This window comes from Sorghum bicolor, chromosome 4, assembly GCF_000003195.3.
Source record: "Sorghum bicolor cultivar BTx623 chromosome 4, Sorghum_bicolor_NCBIv3, whole genome shotgun sequence".
NCBI lineage: Eukaryota > Viridiplantae > Streptophyta > Magnoliopsida > Poales > Poaceae > Sorghum > Sorghum bicolor.
The window spans coordinates 7,610,856-7,618,360 of NC_012873.2; the positions used below are offsets into that span (position 1 = coordinate 7,610,856).

Genomic DNA, 7,505 nt, shown 5'->3' on the forward strand with positions numbered 1-7,505 from the left:
CACAACTAAAGTGGCCATGGCAATGCAGAGGAGAGGAAAAGAGTTGCTTGCATGGCTTGTTCTTCTCCTTACAAAGTCAGATGTGAAGGTACGTTTAGGCAATACTATATTATTATCTCAAAAAAAGTACAATTCTAGAAATATCTAGATTAAAGTGTCTAAAGCTTGATTAAATATATAGATAAATCTCATGACAAATTTGATGATACTTATTTCATATCCTAGCTATTCATATTTTTATATATAGTTAGTTAATTTGAGATACTTTAACTTATTACTATGGGTAAATTACATTGTTTCGTGGATGAGGAAGTAGACATCAAGAAAGCTCAAATGAAGTAGCTGAGGTTCGATCGTTTACACGCAACGAACGCAACTATATACCACCCTACACGTGTTATAACCTCAATTAATTAACTGCGGTCGTTTACACGGAACGAACTCAAACTATACCACAGACACGCGTTATTGTTATCTGATCCTCGGCCAGTGCACGCAAGGGCCAAGTCAAAAAGTATCACGATCGTCCTTTGAATTGATGCCGACTAGTCTATGTCACTGTATATATGTTTGCCAGCTTCCCGACGATTTTGTCTTGGTGAACTTCAGGCCTTGTTTAGTTACCAAAAATTTTGTAAAATTTTTCAGATTCTTTATCACATCGAATCTTACGGTACTTATATAGAGCATTAAATATAGATAAAATAAATAACTATTATACAGTTTACCTGTAATTTACAAGACGAATTTTTTGAGCCTAGTTAGTCTATGATTGGACAATATTTGTCAAATACAAACAAAAAAGCTATAATATCCATTTTGTAAAAAAAAAACTAAACAACGCCACTGTCCATCACATCGTTAATTATACACTCTTATTACTCCTTCCGAAAGAATATAACTCTAGCAATGTCACGTTTTAGTAACTTATAAGTTTAACCAATTATAAATAAAAAAATATCAATATTTATGATACTAAATAAATAACATTAGATTAATTATGATGTATTTCATGTTAAATTAATTTGAAGCCATAATTATAAATATCGTTCACTAGAAACCTGGTCATACATGAACTACTCTACATGGCACGTAACTCATAGTTGTATTTTTTTTGGAACGGATATAGTATTGCATTGTAACGGCACTACTACGTACTACCGTACCTATCAAGGTCGTGAAGAGAGATGGGCAGAGGATAGTTAGGATTCATTTGATAGCTCTAACTTTAGACAAAACGGTTTCAGCGGTAGGTTCTATGGTGAAATAGCTCTATTTAGCTTCGGTTTATCTGGGTGAAAAAAAATTAGTAAAACATCTTCTTCTAGTGTTGATACGGAATTTTTAAGATATTATTTTAGAAATGCAAATTTAAAAAGTATGTATAGTATATAATTGAAACTTGCTCAAATCATATATAAGACAATATTCATTAGATGTCTATATCTACATGTTATGATACAGGTACATTTGCGGGTGGTCTGTATGGTAAGAAACGTGCTTTAAGTAGAAAAAAGAAAAGAACACTCGTGCATTGTGCAAGAGAGGCAGATGAGCCCAGGAGCTTGGGGCTTGTCGGGCTCATGGGCTTGCTCCATGACCCAAGGCTTAAATGGTTGTGCCTCAGGGGCACCGGCGGACACAACACGACCCGCTAAGCCAACTGTGTCTTGATGGACTGATGCTTAACAAGGGTTATAATACCGTTATATACACATATCATAATTCAGGTTTTACAATGTTTAACCAATAATTTTGTCCACAACCAGGGGTGGAGTCAGGATTTAGCTATGAGAGGAAGGGAGGGTAGTTCACCGAGTGCAAAAAACAGAGAGTTGCTATATTTTAGGTGCTTGTATTTTTTTGATAAATTTCAGACAATAATCTTATATAATAAACTAATACAATTAAATGATAACTTGACAATTTATACTTTTTTCTATAGTCACAACAACAAATTGCTTATTGCCTAAACAACAACAACAACAAAATCAGGTACTTGAAATATTAAAGAAGTGAAAAAATCACGAGCTGATCATAGACCAGCTGGGTGGGTTCTTTGTGATGGAATGGAACTTGAACGTCTGCGTCTGTAACTGGGTCTCACAAAAAAGAGGAGAACTAAAAAAATCAAGACACCAGTGGCCGACATTGATGTTTGTTTAAAAAAGTTATTTTATTTTTTCTATATATTTTTTTATATACAAGACTTTTATTATGTATCTAGATATAATATATATATATATAGTATATCTAGGTGAAGCAAAAGCTATGTAACTAGAAAAGCCGAAAAGATGTATAATTTTGAATAGTGAGCTGTATAAATCATCTTTAATATCTTGCTTTTTTTCATCTGGAACAAGTTCTAATTGTCTAAATTGAAGATAAAAAAGGAATTTGTTCATAAAGCCAACGGTTCACTTTGTATATATTATCTACCTACATAGAATTATATACTCAGGGGATATAACTTGAGGAAAACACAATAACGAGATGTATTATATTTCTAGCTGAACTTTTATTATCTTAGTTGAGGATACTTTTTACCTATAATCTCTAGGATTAGTACAACTAATCAGTAGTATTGATAGATGCTATGCAATAACAACTACTATAATACTACCTATGATCCATTTTATCTGGTGCACACGCATATCAAGATTCAAGTTTTAAAAACTTTGACTAATAATTAGGCTAATAATTTTTAACTATTATAATACAAAGTTTTTATGATTAGATTTATAAGGAAACATACTATATAATGATAATAAGTTTATAAGCACAAATAATATAATATAAATCAAATAAATGAGGAGACTGTACCATTCTAACTTGCGCTAGATAAAATGGACTAGAGGGAGTATAATTTTGATACTTTTATATCTGTAATCAAATGTACTATACAATAATTATAAGTTGACAATCATAAATAACATAATAAAATAGATGAATAATCAAAGTGAAATTTGTGAGGCCATGTGTTGCTAAATATCGTCTTACAAACTGGACCGAAGGAGTGCTAGATAACCACGCAACAAAGATGTACACAACACTACAACACATGAACAGTGTTCTACCGTCCTATCCTAATCTCCCGTGGGGAAGACATATTAATTAAATTAAATAAATATGAAATCAAGAAGAAGAATAAAAGAAAAAAATGAGAAAAAGAAAAGAAATACGAAAAAAAAATACTCAACCCAAACGTCTTGTAATTTGGGTTTGAGGGTGCAGTGGCCTTGTTTAGTTTCCAAAAATTTTTGAGATTCCCCGTCACATCGAATCTTGCGGCACATGCATAAAGCATTAAATATAGATAGACGAAAATAAAAACTAATTACGCAGTTTACCTGTAAATCGCGAGACGAATCTTTTGATCCTAGTTAGTCTATAATTGGATAATATTTGCCACAAACAAACGAAAGTGCTACAGTAGCGAAATCCAAAAATTTTCTCAAACTAAACAAGGCCTAAGTTGCAACAGAAATTCGCGACGAACCACGAACGGCCCAGCCCAGAAGGCCCGTGCGGGTGCGCTCGCTAGGCCGAACAAGTCCGGACTGGGCTACAGCCGCCCGCTGCATCCTTCCACTTCACGACGCGTGCGCGCGTTCTTCCCTTCTCTCTCTGCGCCGCCCGCCGCTCGCCGCCGCCGCCCTACGCCAGTTGCCGTCGCGGAGGCCCTTCGTCAGTCTCTTCGCCGGCGACGAGCACCGGGTATTCCCACTCCTTCTCTTCCCTTCCACGCAGTGCGAAACCGAGCTCTCAAACCCTAACCTAATTGCTGGTTACGCCGCTGGTACGTTCGATTAGTACCATACGGGCGAATTAATTAGAAACAGACGAGTTTATTAAGCGAGATCCGGCCCGCTCCATTGCCTCCACGGGCAGATACACGGCTGTCAGCTGCGAAAGATGCCTCAGTGCACACAAAAAAAGAGGCCACCGAGCCCACCGTTGACCCTCTGCGGCCACGGACGAACAATATGCAGTGAAAAGATCTTCTCCGAGAGTGAGATGCACAGCCGTTAAAAAAAGAGAAAAAAGAAAAAAGAAAAAAAAAAGATGAAAAAAAGCGCCCAGTGAAATAGGCGCGAACATCTCACCCGTGGTGGCATGTGCTAGACATTAGCACACTGAGCTTTTTTTTTTTACAATACTTTGTGTTCAATGCCAGACAAAATTTGTTGTACTCCCTCTGTACCTGAAAGCTGCAACTTCTAGAGTTGTCGTAAGTCAAACTTTTAAAACTTTGACCAAATTTATAAAAAAAACGCTAAGATTTATAGCAAATACCATTAGATTTATCATCGAATATATTTTTTCATAAGATACTCATTTTATGTTATAGATATTGATGCTCTTTTCTATGAAGTTGGTCAAAGTTAAACAAGTTTAACTGGCACGGATTGTAGGAGTTGAAGCTTTCAGAGACAGAGGGAGTACCTAGAACTGCCTCTATTACCCACATACCACATAAAGTTTGTTGTAGTCTGCATATGATCTGCACTGGCAGATCTAAGATGCTGCTGGGGATGTTTTATTCCCTTGAACACTAAGGCAAAAAGTAATTCATGGGGTGATATCTTGGTCTGTAGATTGCGCAGGTTTACTGATTAACCAACCTGCATCTTAGTATGTAGGAACCAATATATATACAGCAGAAATTAGTTCAATAGCACAAATCGCAGATTGAGTTAATATCAATCTTTTGTGGTATATATAACATAATGGTTTATAAATAAAGAAAATAGATGTTGGAGAAAAAAAAAAAATTAGATCCCAATAAAAAACTGTACATCCTTGTCTTGGGCAAACATAAGTTGTACTGTTGGATTTTGATGTTACAAACATTGCCAAAGTTCAAGAAGGCGCTAGGCGGTTTCTAGGCGAGGACCCACAGCCTAGAGCCTAGGCGTTTCATGGCGTTTTTCTAGGCGCTTTAGACAAATGCATATATTACATCTAAAAGAAAAAAAACAAAGCTGGACAGTGGACTTAGATGGTAAAGAAAGGCCCATCAAAAAGTCCAGCCCACCTTACCCCACTCCAATTGGCAACCTTATCCATCTGCCTCCTCCCAATTCCAGCCGCATGCCCGTCGCTGCCGGCCTCTGCTTGCGCTTGTCGCCCAGAGCCTCTCTCCTCTTCCTCTCTGACCGTGCTCATTGCCAGGCGCCTCTGCCTCTCCTCCTGGCCATGTGACAAGCGGCGCCTCTGCCTCTTCTCGACTGCCGCGACAAGTGGTGCCGCTGCCTTCTCCCAGCCGCTGCGCGCCGCCTGCCGCACGCCGCCCGCGCTCCTCCCGACCGCGCTGCGCCGCCTGCCGCTAACATCCTGCTGGCCGTGCCCGTGGCCCACCCCCTTCCCCTCTCCCGTTCGCGCTTGATGCCTCCACTGCCACCTACATCACTTAGCGGCTCTGGATCTGGTGGGGACATCGCCTAACCTTCGCCTACCCCCCTAGGCGAGGCGGTGCCCCTCTGCCTAGCGTTGAAGCGTGCCCAGGCGATCCTAGGCGGGTGCCTTTTTGAACATTGAACATTGCAGATCCTGCAAGTCAGGCAGCTTCATGCCTGGTTCTCAGCGGCTGCATTGGTTTTCTCTGTGACAAATAGAATTTTGATTGTAAGAACATACAGAGTTATTCTTTACAAGTTATTTATATCCTCAGGGGGAAAAATACACGTTCTGAAGAAGTCTAAATTGTTTGTATACCTCACTGTCACTGCGTATCTCTCGTCATTAATACCCTCTTCCACGCCTTGCCATTTCCTCAAAGCTCAGAGAGAAGGGGAGCAGCAAGGAGGTATCATAAATTTGTGCTCGTAAACATGGATAGGTTCTGGACTTGAGAAGTCCAAGGCTTGTCAATGCAAATCATGTTATAGGTGGTGTAAATAGTGAGCCTTTATAAACCTGCTGTAAATAAATGCATATATAGAATGCTGTAACAAATGTTTATGGGGGACTGGATTTTTTTTAACTTAAAAATTCAGTCATACTATTACTGAATGGGCAAAGAAATTAGTGATTAATCTTGCATTGTGTGATACTTTCTGAGTATTTTATCAACGTAAACATTACCTTTTAGATGAAGTAGAAAATGAGGATTAAGTTGACATGCACATCATGGTACTATTTTCAAAATTCAGATCAGATCACACAGTTGCACCTATAGTGCTGCAAAGATCAATAGAAAGTATGGCTAAAATGTGCACGCATAGGTTCTTCAAAGACCAGAACCAGTCCACAAGCTTGACCACTGATCGAGCGAATACTAAATAGTCAGCACCAGCATACCATTTATCACCATTGAGTTTAGCTGGCTTGTTGATCAGTCATATGTTCAACAATCTACATCAACATTTACCTGAAAGAAAAACATCTATAAATTAGGTGAGTTACCAGTTTGGCACTGAATAAAGGTTGCCTTTTAAGCAGAAATACCGTTCAAATCATGAGCATTATCAGGAACCCTTCACTTTCTTACCGTCCTCTGCATCTCTATGGCGTTTCTGCTGGCCATCGGCTCAGTCGCTGTTGCTGGGTGTGAGAGGCCTCTTGACCTCCCTAATCTCTATGGTTATGATTCCAAGATACATGTATTTATGTTTGTGTTCTCATTTTATACTATGTCCTTTTTTTTTGTCACTGTTGCAGATTGGGAGTCCCCAAACCCACCAGGACGTCCTTTTGGAGGATGGTGCCATCCCACGTGGAGATGATATCTTCTGTGAATTTGTGAGCGACAATTTAACTCAGACAAAGTTAGCTGATGGAATGTGTGGGTGACACCCCAACTTCCCAGTTTCGTTCCTTTGTATGATTCAAATATGAATATGTATTCTTTTTTATGTACGTTAGAATTAGAAGTACAAATGTCATGGAAAACAAAGTGCAAACATTTCGAATGTTGTTTTAGCGACGTCAAGGTTAGCAATACTATTTTAACAAAGCCACATGTTTGGGAGTCCTAGAGTAACAATTTTCTCTGTTTTTTCTTCGAGGAATTTAAGAGTACAGTTCATTGTACTTGTTTCATTTGACGTGTATGTGGAGTGGCTGAGTGGCGAGAGTCGCCGACTGTGTGCGGTGGAGGACATTTGGATGGGAAGGGTCAGGGCAGGGGCAACAGTGGTCACTTGCTTTGCAGGGGATGGTGATTCACGTCGCGGGGGATAGTGGCTCAAAACCCTAGTGGCGGGGACCCTGCTTGGGCTGGAGAAGAAACTGAGAAGAAACGTTGGAATGTAAGGAAAAGACAATTGCTTGGAGGAGGAAGGGACTTGAGAGGCATTGGATCTTCGAGCAACGGCTAATATTGATCGCCTAAAAAATTTAAAAGAAAACAGGCGTTTCATGTATATCCATAAGAGTGATGTTCTTATCAACTACTTAATATGCTTTATTAGTAGTCACGAAGCTTAGGCAGTCCCCAACAAGCTACCTGATGTGGAAGCAAAAGAATAAACAAAAGCATAAAAAATATGGCATCCTGACCA

General features: G+C 39.1%; 1 long non-coding RNA gene across 1 annotated transcript; it reads left to right on the plus strand.

Annotated features, from left to right (window-relative positions):
• LOC110434487 lies at positions 3,587 to 7,044 on the plus strand. Its single transcript, XR_002451993.1, has 2 exons — positions 3,587 to 3,717; positions 6,664 to 7,044. It is a non-coding gene; the product is annotated as an uncharacterized LOC110434487 (long non-coding RNA).